The sequence below is a fragment of the Microtus oregoni genome, unplaced genomic scaffold (genome assembly GCF_018167655.1).
Source record: "Microtus oregoni isolate MIOR12 unplaced genomic scaffold, Mior012 000019F_ref0000042, whole genome shotgun sequence".
Lineage (NCBI taxonomy): Eukaryota > Metazoa > Chordata > Mammalia > Rodentia > Cricetidae > Microtus > Microtus oregoni.
Genome location: NW_024543078.1, coordinates 17,585,130 through 17,604,504, shown reverse-complemented (window position 1 = coordinate 17,604,504; position 19,375 = coordinate 17,585,130). Strand labels below are relative to the sequence as shown.

Genomic DNA, 19,375 nt, shown 5'->3' with positions numbered 1-19,375 from the left:
CTCTGGTGTCTTCACCAACAGAGATTCAAATCTCTGATATCGGCCTATGGTTGGAAATTAAGAGCAACAGTAACAGGCTATTTGGTTTTGGGGGTGTTTCTGGGACACCTCTGATCAACAACTTGTGAGGTAATTCTATACCTGGCACTGGGCCTTTAATTTAGCAATCTATGGCTTCTGGGATGAGCAATCTCTGTGTAAGATAAGTAAATTAAACTTTTTATATGAAATTATATAGAGATATATGAATGTCTATATTTCACACATCTGTAGCATTAATTATTCTTCTTTCCATGCCCTCCTCTGTCCTGCATTCTTACATTACCTTCCATATTGTAATTTGTCAGTGAATGAGTATCCTGTCACACTGATGGAGGAAGCGTACTTTAGAAATTTACCAGGACTATTAGAAATTTTATTAGGTTTTATAAATATAATGAGTTGTTGCTTGTCATGATTCACAAAACTGTAGAAATGGTTAGCTGTAATCACTTAAGCATAATTTATTCAGATCAGCCCCAGTGCTTGCACATGAGAAAGGTTACGTTAACGCAAATGTTGATAGCTGATCACTCCATCTGATAAAAGACCACTGCTCTGTCAAAATAATATTGGAGAAAATATAATCTTAAAAAAACTGGAAAATGAACAAAGTCTCCCATGTTCCCTAAAGACATAATTGACTTAGAAAGCTGCACTCAGTGCGGTCATCTTTCAGTAACTTGCCAACATGGCAATGCAAAGGGAAAGAGGAGGGGCACTCGCTATATGTTCTCCAGGCCCTTTAGGAAACATGGAGTAGTTCCTTTGGCCACATACACAGGAATCTACAAGAAGGGTGATATTATAGACATCAAGGGAATGGGCACTGTTCAAAAAGGAATGCCCCAGAAATGTTACCATGGCAAAACTGGAAGCGTCTACAATGTCACCCAGCGTGCTCTGGGCATCACTGTAAACAAGCAAGTTAAGGGCAAGATTCTCGCCAAGAGAATTAATGTGCAGATTGAACATATCAAGCACTCGAAGAGCAGAGACAGCTTCCTGATGTCAGTGAAGGAGAATGAACCAGAAGGAAAAGGAAGCCAAAGAGAAGGACACCTGGGTTCAGCTGAAGCACCAGCCTGCTCCACCCAGAAAAGCAAACCTTGTGAGAACTAAAGGGAAGGAGCCTGAGCTTTTGCAGCCCATTCTATGCTAATTCCTGCCTGATGTACAAAAAGAAATAAAAGAACAGGACTGTAGAGGATTTTTCTTCAAAGCAATCAATCAATCAATCAATCTGCATTCAGAAATGGACTACTTCCATCTTAGCAATCCTAGTATTCTGGTGTCAGCTCCAAGTTCAGAGAACAGTTTGTCCTTTGCTCTTTGCTGGGGGGGTGTTATATCAGCAACCAGTGTTAGGAACTCACGACACTTCTGTGTCTTAACCAACAAAAGTCATTTCTAATCAGATGAAGTTCAATGTGATGTTCTTTGTCAGTTTACCACAGTCTGTAGAGACTGAAGTCCGCTTTACTCTATAACCCCACTATCTCCAGAAGTACAAGTGTCTCTGGTGCTTCTCTCTAGACAGACAGCCTAATAGAGACAGTGTGGTGGATCTTCAGGATAGGATGGACTTAGGGGAAGTCTGGCAATGATGTTTGTCCAAACCCATTCTCTACGTCTATGCAGTCTTAACTGCAAGGGGAACTGAGAAATGTAATCAATATTCTTCAGAGGAAGAAAGTAAATCAGGCACAAATAACAACAGTGCTTCTACAGAGGTGTTCTTGACAATAATAATAGAGTTAGCAATTACTGACTCTAAAACATGAGTCTGTGAGATGTTTCTATTAAGGACTGCATAGAAAATACTGTATATTGGGCACTGCATGATCTCTGCATCTCTGTAAAATATTCCTTTGACTGAACAAATGTATAAAAATAAAAATACCATTCCTGTCTCAAGAGCTTATGAGTTCTGGATAATTGTTAGATATAGGCTAAAGAGTTCACTGTTGACCTCTGCTCTAGAAAAGACATATTAGTTTCTATTTTCAATTAATAATGATGAATATTTCCTATGCTCATAAAAGCAACTCAGTTTCAAAGTTGAGATAGTCTTTGACAAAATGTAAACCAAATACCTCACATTGTACGTGCTATGATGTGGATGTGTTTGTCTCAGAGGGCTCGTGTGTAGGAGACTTGGTCCCCAATGTGGTAACATTAAAGAGCTGTAGAGCCTTCAACTTGTGAGCCCTCCTGGGACACCCTTGGGTGACAGGGGTGCTGCCTTTTGGGATTAAGTTTACTCCTGTGGGATCTGGAGTTGATTCCTTCCTGTCTTTCTCTCTATCTCCTTCCTTTGCCTTGTGTTCCTGTAAGGGTGTCCCCTGACATGAGGTCCTTACCATGGCTGAGCTGATGCCAAAGTCATGCCAGTGAGCCTGCATAGCTGTGCACAAAACAAGTCTCTTTTCCTCCCGCATATCCCAGGTTTGTGTTTTTGTTATAGTAACAGAAAATGAACTTACGCCTGTCTCTAAGAAATTAAAGGGCTATTAGTACATAGTACCAGAGAAAACCGACCCTGTACTCTTATGGAGAAGATAAATATATTATTACTTGATGCTTTGAACAGGTTAGTGGAGTTAAAGGGACTTTTGCAAATGATAGTTTGTTATAGACGTTGGAGGGACGTTTAGTCATATTATGATCACATGTTATAACATCCTCCCTCATTCGTAAAGAACTGAAAGTTAACTATGTAATGTGTTTGCCATATAGAGAAAAAAACAACAAGATTAGTACTGAAAAAAACCTAAGTAAGTAAAATATTTCAGGGAAAAAATAAAACCTTAGATATTTGAGTCTTTTCATATATATATATATATATATATATATATATATATATATGCTGGTGGAAATGAAAGAAAATATAAAGAGAAATTTCAATCGGTATGGTGCATACAAATAAAATCTGTGTATTGAAAAATGGTATAAATCTAAGTACATCTAAATTAAAGGAAATCATGTGAAATACACACAGTAGGTTTAGTATGTTAGCTAGTTTAAAAGTCAAAGAAGAAACTCTAATAAAATATGTGAATGAAATACATAGGTAGATGATTTCCTCGTGTACAAATAGTACATAGCTGATTAAGATATGGCGGGATAGATTTCGAAGAATGGAATATCGCTGTGAAAAGTGGCACATTTGTACTTTTGGTCACAAGGTTGGTTTTGGAGATTCTGCTGGAGTCTGTTGAGGTTGCTCCACTGTAGTGTCATAACCAGAACGGCTTATAAACCACAGAAATGTCTCAGTCTAAATCTGTGCCCTGTGGATTAAAGATCTGGTTACAACTGGTTCCCATAACTCACACCCTGGAAGATGTAAGCAAGGCCCCTCACACATCTTCCATAAGGGCACTAATCTCCTTCAGAGGAGTTCATACTTGTGAGATAATCACTTCCTGAAGGTCTCTCCCCCCTCATTGATACTGTTAATGCTAGTCATTGATATAAATGTAGCGATCTGAGACACAAACATTCAAGATGTTTTTACCCTATTGGACATTTTCTAATGACTTCACTTAGATTTCTCACCCTTTCCTTCAGAAGGAAAGATTCAGAACCTCCAATGTGATCCTACGATTTTCGCAGGGGTCTACTTTTCACACTGCATTTCTTTCTCTTCTGCCACCATGGAAGTGGCAGCAATCAGAGCCATCTTTATGTCATCCCTCACATTTACTGGCACTAGAACTTCAACTCGCTGCTGTTTTTTGCCTCGTGTCGCTCCTGCTCTGGGAAGAACACTGCAGCAGTAAGAAACATCTGTTTTTATTTGTGGTTCTGATCTTTTTTCAGCACTCTGATAGCACCTTCAAATAAATATGCCAGTGGAGGGGTTTCTAGTAGCTTCTAGTGAGATTTAGATAGTTACCTCCTGTGAAGGAAGTTCGATTTCTATTTCAGATGAATGAGCATTAGATAGATGATAGCTAGCTGGATAAATACATATATAACGTCTGGGCAAGGAATTCTGTTCTTTATAGTGGTATATTTACCACCTTTAAATTTATCAACCTTAAAACAGGAAGAAGTCTCAGAATTCATCTATTGAGGTATTCTCAAACTAAAGTTCAGCAAAGGCTTCTGGGACTGGATAAACAAATTATGGACCAGACTATTAGTAATTGTTTAGAGCTGAAAAGAAACTCTCACATGAAGGAAAGACAGGGAGACTTGAATATATTTTAGTAAGCAAACAAGACCAGTTTGAAAAGTCTATGCACCATACAATTCTCACGATATGATCTTTTGGAAAAGGTGAAACTATTAGAGACAGTAAAACAAACATCAGTGCTCACCCTTGGTTAGGACATAGGGAAGGTGAATAACAGAAACAGAAAGGATTTCCAAGCTGTCTTCTAAGTCTCAATGTTGTGGGCAGAAGCTTCTTTTCATAGTAGCTTATGCAGAGACCAATAATTGTTCACAACCCAGAGAGTAAGTGACTCTGTGTGCTGTGTCGAGCCTTCAATGGGTTATCGTGCCAACCTCCTCCCCCTTAAGGCTTGAGGAACATCACACAAGAGCTGGCAGAAAGAATGTAGTATTCAGAGGACAGGGAGGAGAGCTGCAAAATGCTGTCAAGTCATATTATGGCTGATGCTCAAGTCAGCTCACAGCAGCTGCGGGTACCTGCATAAGACCGGTACAAGAACAGTTTACCCAAAATTCCAGCATGCATGCTGTAGGGAGGGGCAACAGATGGCTGCTGAGAAAGAAAGGGTCACTTGTGGGGAGCAATGGGTATATTGTCTATGCCCAATGGATGGCCTCAACCCCAGGGATTGGTATTAGCTGGACTCAAAGAGGATGGTAAAGAAGTAAAGGAAGATGGCCGGGCAGTGGTGGCACACACCTTCAATCCCAACACTTGGGAGGCAGAGGCAGGCAGATCTCTGTGAGTTTGAGGCCAGCCTGGTCTATAGAACTAGTGTCAGGACAGGCTCCAAAGCTACACAGAGAGAAAAAAAAGTAAAGGAAGAAGAAGAGGAAGAAGAAGAAGAAGAAGAAGAAGAAGAAGAAGAAGAAGAAGAAGAAGAAGAAAGGCATGAAGCCAGGAAGGTAGCAGACTAGAGAATGGGGCTAGTTAAGAAGCTGGATGGAGGAGAGGTGGATGTGGATAAGAGCAAAGTACATTGGGTATATGTATTTCAAAGAATATATAAATATTAAAAGCTACAGATTGCTGTTGCCTTTCCTGGGTGGAGTAAATGAGACCCTGTCATGACTCCATCAACTCTCAGTATTCGAATCGGCCTCCTTTGTGCCTCCGGACAGGTTCTCAGACCTGTTTTCAAGAAACCAATCCCCAGGTCCTTGAGGAGATTGACAAAACCCTCAGGTGCAGTGCCAGCAGGTCACTCTGTTAGTCAAGCTGTGTGACAAGACGCGGTGTAAGTGTGCTGGCTGGTCACCTTCCCACTGGGCAGCACTTCACATCCCTTTGGTTTGCCTCTGACCCTGTCCTGCGACCAGCCGGGCCTCTTCTCCAACAAGGCCTTTTCTAAGGTGAGGAGGAAGGAGTCGCATTTCGCCTCTGTTAGGGTCCGCAGTTTCCTGGGATCCTCTGAAGCAGACAGGCAGTCCTGCACCCACAGCGCGCACAGCCAAAGGGTCTGCGCTGCCTGCCTGCTCTGCTGGGAGTCCAGGCCTGCAGAGGCAGCCCTGCCTGAGCGGGCACATTTCTATCAGGCAGCATGGGAAGCTGGTAATTTTTATTTATTGTCTGCAGTTCATGGCAGCCAGTATTTTACCACCTGCACATCTAAAAAGGAAGGGGAAGAAAAGCACACCAATATTCTCCAAATGTTTATATTCAAGGAGTGTGTGTTTCAGAGAGGGAGGTCGTGATGTGGGTATTTTTATTGTGTGTGAAGGAAGCCTCGGTGGCCTGCAGCTGGAAAAATAATGGAAGCGCAGGGTACTGTCTTTTGTGACAAAGTTTCCTCTGGTACGTTACAATTATAACGTAGAAAATGATACCTTAGACGGCAACTAATTTGTGAATCCCGGGCAATGCGCTCAATGATTCCTCATCAGGACGGCGGAACCCGATCTGTAAAAATTTGGGCCTCAGCGGGAGGCTGTATGCGAAGAGTGATTTGCATTTCAATTGTAGGTCCAGTGCAACCTTTAAATCTTGGCTGGCGCTCGACCACAATGGAATTTTTCTTTTTTTCCTTTTTTTTTTCCTTTCTGGTGTGCTTGAGAAAGAAAAAAGGACCGTTACCATACATCAATTCCACAATGGCGTACAGTAAGATAGAGGTCGTTGCAGAGACGGGAGAGTGGAATGGGGCTGAGGCTTTATCTCCATGAGCAATTGCATCACGTGTCTACAACTCCAGGGGAAATGCTATTCCGTGGGTAGGAGCTGTCCCGACCGTCTCTTGGTCCATAAGCAACAACATCCTTTCCTTCCTTAGTTCTACAAAATTCCAAACCCTCAGCAAAGTTGATTTTACTTGATGGAAAACAAAAGCAAAAACCAAACAACAAAACAAAACAAAAAACTCAAATAGCAAAACCCCAAATATATTTGTATCAGAATCGACTTTATGCATTATTGCTAGTCCAAGAGCACCTACATATCCCTAGCTATGCCTTTTCCTTGATTCTGTAGCTCCATTTTCTGATTAGTAATTTTTCCTTTTCTTCAAGTAGCAAGTGGGGAATTGCCTTTCTCTACAGGGTAGGTTGCCTTGTCTCAGCGTGTGAGGTCATGGTTAGCACAGGGATTATTCCAGCTTAGTCTGCACCTTACCACACTCAAAAACAAGGACAGAACACACTTTCTTCTTGTCGGGAAGGGCAACCAGGGAGGGTTGGGGTGGTATTGGCCATGTCACTCTTGGGTTTACTTATTACCTTCAAAGCTTGCTTTAGCATAGAAATCCTTTCAGCCTTCAGCTGTTGTTGGCCAGGAGTTAGACCAACTCTGAATCCTTCCCCAGCTTGACAATGGTGGCATATCTGTTAGCCATATCCTCTGTGCTCGTTGAACTAGGGTCCGGGATCTGGAAGATGGAGGCAAGGGATATCTAAACCTCTGGTCTCTTGCTTCCTTCTCTCCCTACATCCATCCCTCGTTCTATGTCTCAGCAATATTCTTGTGTCAAAATCATATTCTTTCCTTCTGATCTGATCAGAATATATACCAAGAACAAACAAACTGAACCAGGCCTTGGGGCCTTTACACTCAGGGGACACTTGTTTTCTGGAATGGTCTTCCTCTAGGTGGCCATTCTGTTTCAGAAGCTCTTGCCAATGTAACCTTTGGAGAGAGAAGTTGCAAGAATGCATATGTTAAAAGGTAACAATAATCTCCCCTGCTAATCCCTAGATGCTCATAGACTGGTTTATACTTTACTGTAAGTAACACAACTAAGCATTGTATATATGCTTATCTGTTTATCTATTTTACATATGAGGATGTCATGAGAGCAATAATCTGACATATTGTTCTGTCCTTAAGATGTAAGTACACATCCTGACACATGACATATATTCTTATATTCACTATGAAATAAATGTTAAAATGGTTTGTTTTTCTCCCATCTCTGTTACTTTATAATGTCTTTACCATTGTCTGTTATTTGTTTGTTTGTTTTTCTGGTAATTGATCCTTATTATTTTGCACCACATATTAATTTCAGGTATTCCTTTTAATGTTTTTTTCTTAAATCTTCATGGCAATTAATAACAGTTAATTAAACAAAAATTTGAATTTTACTTTCTGTTACCATTCTATGATGATCATATCACCATTCTTAAATTCCTCATTCCTATTACTTGTGTTTTGTCTTTCAAAGGAAGTAATTAAATTCAGTATTTGTGGGGTATTTTTGCAGAATATTCAAACTCTTTTTTTTAATTAGAACATATAAATTTCGGTATGGGTAGCATATTATAGAGAGCAGCTGAGATGAACACTCAGTGGGTCCTGAGTTACAAGCAGTGCCTTAATGTTATCAGGGTCCACTGAAGTTCTAGGTGTGTGCTCAACCCACTTCTAGTTGTGTTTTTCGAATTTTCTCTCTCTCCTCTTCTCATTTGTTGCTGCTAAAACCGTGAAGGCAATCAACTAGACACACATGATTGTTGAACTGTGGACGGAGTGTACGTTAATACGCTCTGATTGAACAGCGTCGTGGTGATGTGAAGGAAGGACTTTCAGGGGGCCCTTCTACTGCTTTCCTGCCACCTTGATCACCCTCCAGATGCTCAAGGATCAGTGAGTAGGCAAAGTGTGCCCTCCCCTTACCCACCCACCGTGTTGTGTTTCATAGTTCAAGAGCATCTTCTGTGAATAACACTCACACTCCTCTCTGTTAGACTCGTCTTTTTGGAACCTGGCCTCGCTCCCAGACCTTGGTTCTCCCTTGGTCCATTACTGAACCACACCCACTACTCAAAATACACCAAATAGAGACTTTCAGAAATTGCTTTCTCTTTTCATGTGTAGGGACACGAAGCACAGACAGAAAGGGGTTTCCGTGACTCTGTTTTTGAAGACAGACACCAAGCTCTTTCTCATGGCTTCCCACAAGAAGAAATTGCTTTGCAGTAGGACATCACATACCCATCGGCAGCCAGTGAGAGGTGCATCCATGGCTCCTGATTGCTGTGCCCTGATTCTCAGAAGTCACCGTTTCCACTTGAGCTCTATATGGCAAAGCCCTTGGGGCACCAATCTTGTCCCTCCTCTGATAAATTCCACTTATTATACTGTGCTGTGTTCACTCGCAGAGCTAGATAAATGAAGAGTAATAATAACTGTTATTTTTACACCAAGTGTTATCAAATCAGAAATCTGACACCCAGTAATTTAATATATATGTTCTTTCCACATACCTTTATTGCTGTTTGGCTACATAGAAAATATGAGGAGATTGGAAAGCAACAGTAAATATTTCTATTGCCTGAGCAGCAAAGTCTTTGCTTTTCTTTATTACGGTGTGCAGCATTCTCTATCTTGTTTCTCGGGCATCCTCCCTCTCTTTGTTCTGTTTCTAGAAAGCCTTCCGTAAATTTGGAATCTTTGTCAAGCCACCATGCCAGCCTTCTTCAGTCTGGATCCTGCTCTGTGGACAGGAATGCAGTCTGTTCAACACTGTTTATTTTTTAACTGGGCCAGGTACCTGGCATCCATTGGTGAAACTGGCATGACCTCTCTCTCTATCTTAGAGATCTCAGCAGTGCCCATTGCATTGTAAAGATACTGGGAAGAATAAGCTACATTATGAAAATATTCTTCTTAACTAGATGTTTCCTATTGCTGAGAAACATACTGTAATATTTGAATTTGGTGATGACATTTCCAATGGCAACATGAATTTCAAATTGAGAAACAACTAATACATAAGGAGTTGCCTATGATTATGCCAAAACAACAGACTTGGAAGACTAGGAAAATTAGAAGGGTTGCAAGGTAAAATATAAGACTCCAAAAGTTTCTTAAGTGCCGGTGGAAATGAATGATGTAAAAAAGCCAAATGCTAGCAACACAATTTAAATAATAATCCAAACTAACAAAAGGAGCAATGGCTCAAGAAAAGGGCTATTCCAAATCAGAAAGTAACTGCAACCAAAGACCACCATGGTCCTGTATAAGGTGTCATACCAGGTGCCCAGCATGCGGCAAGGTCATTGGTGAAGGCCAGCAGGGGGTTTTGTGGACAGCAAGAAGAGACAACCATTGATGCTGAGCTAACTACTGATTGGCAGGGCAGGTGGCTGGGGGTGGTAGAATGTACACACTGAAATAGGAGTCCCCTTGAACTTCAGGAACCAGCACCAATCCTGTGAGTCTTTTCATTAGTTCTTAAAAGACCCTCCGTTTTTCCACTGTAACATCTTATCTGTTGCCAGGTGTAAAGGTATGGCCTCACCGTGGCAAGAATGTCCTAGCAGTAGTCCTCACAGGTGCCCAGGTGATTTGTCTCAATCAGGAGGTCACACAAACTATGCCACAATCAAGTTCACATCTTAGCAACTGACACAAGCGATCTAAAAATTCTGGCCTTTATTTCACCTATAAGAATAGTCTTAGAAAGCACATGCAGAGCCTCATGTATGTCTAGTTCCAGACTGTGGCGAACTTCTCAACCAGCGAGGAAGAACAACCACCACACCAGGATTCTTTTCAGATCACGCTTTATTGGAGTGCCTCTTGGTTGAGTGGGAGCAGGAAGCGAGGGGCCCCGAGAGCACTAAGGCAGCTGCTTATATAGGGAGTAGGCACACCGGTCGCTCTGTGATTGGTTGCCACCATCAGCTGACACCAGACTGCATCAGGATAGGCCCAAGGGTCCTTATCCTCCTTGCAGGCTGGAAGCAGGGGACACGCAGCTCCCAAAGGCATAGCCATATATGGAGTTGTTTATTTCCAATGGGACAGGATGTCAGAGCCATCTTGTAATGGCGATTCTGTCCGGCTCCCTGCACCAGACTTGAAATATGGCAGCTACAAATGAAAATGTATGGCATGAAATTGTGGGTGGCTCCTCCTAGGCACTTGGCAGGTATGGACTTCCAATCCTAGCATCTGATTTAACTGATCATAGTGGGCCTATTCTTAAAGACCTACAGTCAAATTATGCCTTGACCATATCCAGTCATAAAGCACATGGAGACCAGTGGGATGGCTCAGCCAGTAGACAATTATTGTCAAGCCAGATGACTTTAGTCCAGTCTCGAGAACTCACATGGTGGAAGAGAGGACCGATTTCTGTGGATTGTTCTTTTAGCTGCGTAAGTATGCCACGGTGTACAAGCCAACACATACATGTGCTCTCATAAATAAAATAAATAAGTAAATAAATATTTTTTAAAAATTCATTGAAACAGTAAATATGTAATTTAGTTTGTACGTAATTGTGTTTTTCTTTTAATGGCACAAGTTGATTCACAGTTATCATCTTTAGACTCTAGTAAAATGAGATTAAAAGCATTACTAATGTAGTTAATATCATTTATAATATGTATATACCAAAGACAAAAAGCTTCAAAGAAGAAAAACGTGTAAATTGGAATTAAAAATTTTGGAGACCTTTTCTTAAAAAATTTTGAAAGACAAAGTTGGCATAAATATTCTTCAGAAGGTCTTTTAGCTCTGTTTTGCCAGTTAATATCTGAATACCAATTAAAGCTGCCTCTGTCATGTGAGTCTTCTTTTATTCCTGAGGGTGGCTGGACAGCTTGCTATTAAGAGAGGGTACCCCTTTAGGATGTTCTTCTGTTTATAATAATGCCAAGAAAGCACTCCTGGCTAGTTAGTTCTTCCTTTTTCATTTAAATGGTGTTATTTACTGCCTTTTGGCCTCTTGTTCTTGCAACATCTCTTACATTACATTTCTGGAATTCTCAGCAATGCAACCAGATAATGCTCTAGCTTAAAATCCAGTCAACAGTGTTCACTGGTAGATATGCATACCACTTCCCTTTTTAGAGCCCTGGCCTTTATCCATGAAGAGGGTGTTATTGGCCCACATTTGACCTGGCATGGAGTGTGAGTTTTAGGCTTCCAGAATGAGATTATTTGGCCATTTTCATCCTTTATCTAGGTCACCCTTTAATTTCTCCAGAGTCAGCCAGGAGGGTTTCCAGACATTATGCCTGGGGAGATGTGAACATTTATCTTCTCACCTCAGATGGTGAATCAATGACTTACCAAAGAGAGAGTGCCCCTAACTGCAAACCAACAAGTTCTGCTGGGGCTTACCTGCAGTAGCAGAAATGACCCAAGGACAGTGGCATCACCAAAGCCCATTCCAGTACATGTGAGAGTTCATGCAAGTGGGAAACCTGTTGCTCGCTTGTTGGTAGCTTGTTAGGTTGGAGAACAACCTTTCTGTCAACTCAGGTTCTGAGAGTGTCTCTCAGCAGTCCTTACAGCTAATAGCAGCTTGGAGAGAGATGAGACTTAGTGTATCTGGTCCATTTCAAGAACTTCCTAAAGCTATTCAGTTGCTTACTTCCAGAGTTTTAAGGAGTTTCTCTGCAAGATGGAATGGAATGTTATTAAATCTTCCTTTAGCTTATCCTGAGAGCTAAGGAACTTCAGTCCAAGGTGAAATGTTTTAAATGGCATGAAAATGTTTCACAACAAACAAGCAAACCATGACCCAGAATGACGAAAACTACAGGGCTACGAATCAGAACTATAACAACCACATATTTTTGTGGCCACAAAGATAATGAATTTAATGCATTTCATGTTTTTTTTCTGTTTTGTCTTTTGCAAGTCTCGACAATTTGCTAATATCAACTATGGATGCTAGTATTTATGAGAATGCTGTTTTACTTGTTTTTTACTCTATCAATTTTTAGAAATAAAATTATAAAAGAAAACATGGATGCATAAAATGTCTCTGTAATGAAAGATCCCCAATGTACAGAAGCACAAACAGTGAAAGTCCCTTCTCGAGCTTACAGCCCCATGCTCTGCTCCAAATGCTCCAAAGCATACCCATGCATCCAAATATATGCATGTGTATACATGTTATATAATTCAGTGTATTTTCATATAAAAGTAATATTATATTTTTATTACATTATTGAATGTTTCCTCAATATTTTCCACCTCATCATACAAAAAAACTACTTTGTTAATTTAATTATTGCTGGTTTAAGGTAAGAAATTAGTTTTATTTTAACTAAGAAAAGCCTTACAAATGGATTCAATGCAGAATGCTATCAGACTTTTAAAGAAGAACCAACAGTAATGTGAATAAAGACATTTAAAAGAAATCCCACACTGGCTCAGAATTGAGTATATAGAGGGTTGTTTATTTAGAGGTAAACTCACAGATCACAATCCTCTGCTGGAACGGGGAACAACAACCAAATCCTGCAGACAGAAAAGAGGCCAGTTGTGCACTTTACATCAGCGTATATAGTATAAAAGGCCACACCCAAGTGGGTAGATAACTTAAAGGCTACTGGTGGTAGGAATTCCTACAGCACCTCCCCATTTTGTTTAAGTGAGAGAGTTCTAAGTCTAATCAAAGTTACACACAATAAGAACAAATATAAGATCTAAAAATTAGATTTACAACCAGCATAAATAGTATCAAGCAGAAACATGTAATAAATGTTTTAATAATTAACCTATCCTAATGAGTTTAAGTCTTGTATACAAATAACTTGACCAAATCATGAGAGGAAAGTAACTACAACTATCTACTCTTCAACCATAATGAAGACCCGAGAAGGGAACTAATATTGCTTGAGTAAGCGGGAAATGCAACCAAGCAAACTTCAAAATGTACAACAAATGACAGCGACAACTGGTTACCTGGGCAATCACTCAATGTCTCATTCACAACGTTGGAACAATCAACTTTGGTTAAGGCCTAGAGTAACTGACAGGCCATTTTCAGAGGCAGGATATTTTTCAAAACCATCTTACCCAGTCTTGGCAAGATTTTTTCTTTTTTCTTGTATTTTGCTTGTCCTGTACAGACATTGTGCATTTTGTCAGTGGTTGATGCATGGGCAATTCCTTTCCCAAAGGCCAGTTTTGCCAAAAAGAGAACAAGCTCCAAGTGTAGTGTCTTTGGTGCTCAACATTTTCTCAGGAATAGATTGGTGCTGCCAGGAGCAATTGTGTCCCACATCAACAGAACCCTAAGTTATTTAAATGCCATATTTTCTAGCTCTTCGAAGTGGTTGAAGATTACCTATCTATGCAGAATACAATCTCTATGTATCTAAAGAACCTAATTAGTCTAACTATAAGTATGACAAGCATGGATGATTATTGACCTATGAATCTTAATACCTATATAACTTAAAGACTAAGAGTTCATATTAGAATATTAAAGAGTCTAAACAACTGTGCAACAAATGAGGACAATGATCTCAAAATGTATAAATATCATGATCAGAGGTAGAAATGTATACTGCAAAATGATAAATATATTCTACAATTGTATCAGTATACAAAATGTCTTAAGCAGAGGTAGAAGCATGTATACATAAAATATGACAAAATAACTTTTCTTAGATATAAAAATATTGTAAAAAATAAGGACATATTCAATATAATTTAAGTTTGTATCAATATGCAAGAATCTATACCAATGTAAATTGCCTATAAATAAGAGTTCACAGTATTCACTCCATTACTCATTATTGTGATTAGTGTGTGTAAGCTCACATAAATCTATTATTCCATCCAATTTCTTACATTTTTTTTTCAAAAAGATCCCTGATCCTACATAATTTTCCCCCAACCCTGTATATATATTAACCCCTAAATGATGTCCCTAACCCTGAGTACAAACTTTGTTGGGAGAGGGGATGTCATCTTCTAGAATTACTTCCAGGTGTCATGGAGCTAATGTTTTTCTTTGTGATCCTGTGAAAGTAAAAAGATGTTTAAGCTTCAAGATTACTGTCTGGTATAATTGTAAATAGTCTCTGAGTATTCTGTAAGGTTTTTCTGAGGTTTGTATTTGGAGTTCTGGCCAGAACGTAAAAAAAAAAAAAAAAAAAAAAATTAACCATTTCAGCTAACCAAGTTGGAACCTTCGTAATCAACTGGCATCCAAAACAGGCCATATAGTAGCATTATCAACATCATGATGTCATATCAACCAGGTAGAGTTGTTGTGGGGCCCCATCTTCTTGCTAGAAACTTCAAATATTACTACAGGAAAATTCATTGTTCATTGTGGAAAACTTAAACATTTTTTATATAGATATATACAGACACACACACACACACACATATACACACACACACAATGAAAGATATGATAGAGACAAAAATAGGTCCAAAGAATAGTAAACTTTTTCCTAAATTCTTTTTTGTTTCTGTCCCATACCAGATGGCTCTTGACATGAGACAGAAGCTCTATTTTTTTCTTTTAACAGCATGCTTGGATTTAGAGAATGACAGAACATTGTCCAACTCCAAAGTCAGCTCTAGTTATTCATATATATATATATATATATATATATATATATATATATATATATGATTGCATAATAATGTATAAGTTTTGATCACCTGTCCTTACAAGTAATGTTTCTTTTTCTTGATGATCCTTATTAGATAGTTATTTTTTCTTTTGTCAGCATCCAAACATCCAGGGTCTCTTTTCTATTTTTTGAAGGAAAGTTTTATTAATTTTGGTGATATCTATAACTTTTCTTCTCATGTTGAAATAAGAGCAAAACTCCTACCCTAACATAGCACAACTCGTGGCTTCTATTATGTGGTCAGCACATCCCTAAAATACATCAGCTGGCTTAATTCAGAAGACTTTTCTATTATCCAATGTCTCTCTACTGCTGTTGTTCCTTTCTTATTAACATTAAGAAAATTCAAGATCAATAACGCATTATGTTATCTATTTCTGTGGGTATTTTTTTAATCCCTTTCTGTTTGTTTAACATGTTTTTTTATAGTTTGATTTGATCTTTCTATAACTGCCTGACCTGTAGGATTATGTGGTATACCTGTAATGTGCTTTATATTATAATAAGCAAAAAAACTATTTCATTTTCTTAGAGACATATGCTGGAACATTATCTCTCTTTATTTGTGCAGGTATACCCATGATGGCCATAACTTCTAATAAATGTGTTTTACTGAATCATTCTTTTCTGAGCTTAAAGCAGTTGCCCACTGAAAACCTAAATAAGTGTCAATTATGTGGTGTATATATTTTAATTTTCCAAAATCTGCAAAGTGGAACACATCCATCTGCCAAATTTCAATCCTTTGATTACCCTTTGGGTTAGTCCCTGCAGGTAGTGGTGTTTAGTTATAGAAAGAGCAAGTAGTACATCTCTTTATAATCTCCTTAGCTTTGTTGCCATGTAATATAAAACTCTTTCTTTAAACCTTTGTCAATAGACATGATGTTTCTTATAAAATTCTGAGGCCTCCAACACACGTCCAATCAGTAATCAATCAATTTCATGGTTACCTTGTGCTAGAGGACCTGGCAGATTGGTATGGAATCAGATGTGTGTTATGTATATAGGAAAAATCCTATTCCTGATTATATCTTGAACCTGTATGAATTTTGAAGTCAATTCTGCATCATCTGGTATAAATTCAGGTTTCAATATGCAAGGCAAATCTTTCTGTATATTGTGTCAGTAACTATTTTAAGAGGTTCTTTAAAATCTCTTAGCACCATGAGAATAGCATATAATTCTGCCTTCTGGACAGAGTTATAAGGGCTTTGTTCTACCTTACTTAATTCTTCTGATTTGTAACCTGATTTTCTGATTTATTTTCATCAGTATAAAATGCATGGGCTCTAGTTATTGGAGCATCACATACAATTCAGGGAAGAATCCAAGAAGTTCTCTTTATAAGGCTAATTCTATTTCTTTTGGGATAATTGTTATTAATTTCTCCCAAAAAATTAACACAAGCTCTTTGACATGTTCATTGTCTTCCCATAATGTTTTTATTTCATTAGTACTAAAAGGCACTATAATTTCTGCTAGGTCTATATCTGCTAATTAATGAAGTCTCAATTTACCTTTTATACTTTATTCAGAGACATTTACCACATAAGTTTTTAATTTTTTACTTGATTTATGTGGTAGAAAGATACATTCTAAGATAATATTGTCCTTCTGCATTAAAATTCCTGTAGGGGAAATTCTGGAAGGAAATATGACTAGAATACAATTAAGTTTTGGAATCACCTTATCTACATGTGCCTCTTGTAATTTCTCCTCAACAGTTGTCGTTGTCAATTCCTTTTCAACTTTAGCTGTTGATCCTCTGGGACTATTCAAGTCTTCTTTATCACTATCTAAGATTATGTGTAAATGAATTATTAGATCAGGCATTATCCCAACAGTCAGTCATAGACTGGAAATGTCTCCTAACAATCTTTGAAAGTCATTAAGCATCCACAACAAGTCTCTCCTAATTTTTGCCTTTTGAATTCAGTGTTTTTTAAACCTATTTTATAACCTAGGTTATTGACAAAATCTCCTCTTTGTGGTTTTTTCAGGAACAATTTGTAATCCCTATTTTGGCCAAACTTTCTTTACTTCTTCAAAAAATCTTCCTAAAGTATCTATGTTTGAATAACATAGCAAAATGTCTTCCATGTAATGGCAAATTATAGATTTAGGATTTTTTTTATGTATTATTTCCAATGGCTGACTTACAAAGTATTGACATAGGGTGGGGCTATTGAGCATTTCCTGTGGAAGTACGGTCCACTGGCATTTCCTAATAGGCTGAGAATTATTATAAGCAGGCACTGTAAAAGCAAATTTTCTCTGTCCTTTTCTTGCAAAAGTATATTGGAGAAGCAATCTTTTAAATCAATAACTATAAGAGGCCATCCTTTTGGTAATAGAGAAGATAGAGGAATTCCAGATGGTAGAATACCCATAAGTTGAATTACCTTTTTGACAGTTCTTAAATCTGCCACTACTCCCCATTTACCAGATTTCTTTTTAACAACAAATACAGGAGAATTCCAAGTGCTGGTTGATTTTTCAATGTGGTGAGCATCTAGTTGCTTGCTCCTGTACCAGCTGTACTAAAGCCTGCAGTTTGTCTTGTGTTAATGGCCACTGTTTAATCCAAATTTGTTTCTTAGTTAACCATTTTAAAGGTAGGGCCATTGGTATCTCTAAAGGTTTGCTAGTTGTTTTGTGTTCTTGGACAGCCTGAATGGCTGGTGACCTTTGTATATAGGACCTTATCTTTCCCAGAATTGTGAGTTTCTGGGACTGTAGGAATGTTAATCTGGATATTCTATTGCTGCAGCAGGACATGACCACATAAATTTACTGCAATATTAGCCACATATGGCCTCAGATTTTGTCTCTGTCCTTAGGGCTCTATTTACTCAACTCATATCATGCTTTGTTTCACTTGAGACAGGGTTCCAATTCCTAGTAAGTGAACATCTGCCTCTTGAAGATGCCAATTTGGTTGCCAAGATTCTGGAGCAATGATACTCATGTCCTCACCTGTGTCTATCAAACCCAGAATTACAATGACATTTATATGCACTCTTTGCTTTGATCTTTGGTCATTTATAGAAGTCTGCCAGAATATATGTTTTGTATTTCCTACTAGAATTTTTGATTTATCCTCCATGTTTTTTTTCTATCATCTAGAACAGTATGATTTTTTACAGACGGCTCTAGATTTTTTTAATTTTCCTGTTGAGACATGTCCTCCATAGTGACTGAGAATGACTAGACCACTTTTGACTTGGGGCCCTGTGAGAGGACACCCAAGGAGTTTCCTGATGGTATCAGGTTGCCTTATCTGTCTTTTGTTGTTCTGCATTTATTGTTCCAATGCCAGCCTTTGTCACACCTTCTGCATATACCTGAAGGTTGAGTCCTCTTATTCTTGCCATTCCCAGAGGAAATATTATTCCTAGGAATTTCTTGTATACCATACCTTCTCAGATGTCCTATTCTACCACAATTAAAACATTTGGCACTTTGATGTCCTTTCATTCCTTTGGAAATCACTTTTCCTACCCAAGATTCAGTATTATAGTAAAAGGTCTCAGTGTTAATTGTATGCAGGGTCCATTCATCCATTGGTGCTGATGTAACATTTAAAGGCCCAAGTATCTTTTTGCATTCTTAGTTGGCATTTTCAAAAGTCAGAGATTCAATAAGTATTCGTCTGGTATCTGGGTCTGTTACTCTTATTTGTACAGCCTTTAGTTAGTCTTTGTAAAAAGTCACTAAAGTGTTCTCTCTGGTACTGTTTAACCCTGGTATATGATTCAATTCATTTTTATAGTTCTTGAATCCTGTCCCAAGCATTTAAGGCTGCTTTGTGGGATAGGGACAAGATTGGTTCATTGTAAAGAGCTTGGACCTGTTGGTCAGCATAAGTGCCCTCACCAAGAATTTGATCTTGAGAAGTCTCAAGTCCCTTTGCTTTTCCCTGTTGTTCTAAAATTTTAGCCTCTTCTCTGAAATAGTATTTAAACCTCATTTGAGGCCCATCATCTAGGACTGCTGAAACTAACTGAAGCCAGTCGTGTGGCATGGCTTATTGCTAGAAGCCCATGTCTTTACCATCTCCCTAACAAATGTGGAATGCAAACCATGAGTTACAATTGCTTGCTTAATTTCTTTAAGATCACTAATTCTATAGGTATCCATCTACTTTCTTTGGATCCTTTTTGGCCTCTAGAATTTGATATTTTGTCAGAGTAGATTAAAGGGAAGGAAGCTAAAATCCTGGGCAAGTCATCTCTGACAGCTGCTGCCAATGCTGAATACTTTCCTTGAACCTTCTTTCCCTGCTCATCAGTTCCCATAATTTCCTCATTTGTTT

The 19,375-nt window shown here is 38.7% G+C and overlaps 1 pseudogene; it reads left to right on the top strand.

Annotated features, from left to right (window-relative positions):
• Positions 1-660: 660 nt before the first annotated feature.
• On the top strand, positions 661-1,201 carry LOC121459628 (annotated as a pseudogene).
• Positions 1,202-19,375: the final 18,174 nt, after the last annotated feature.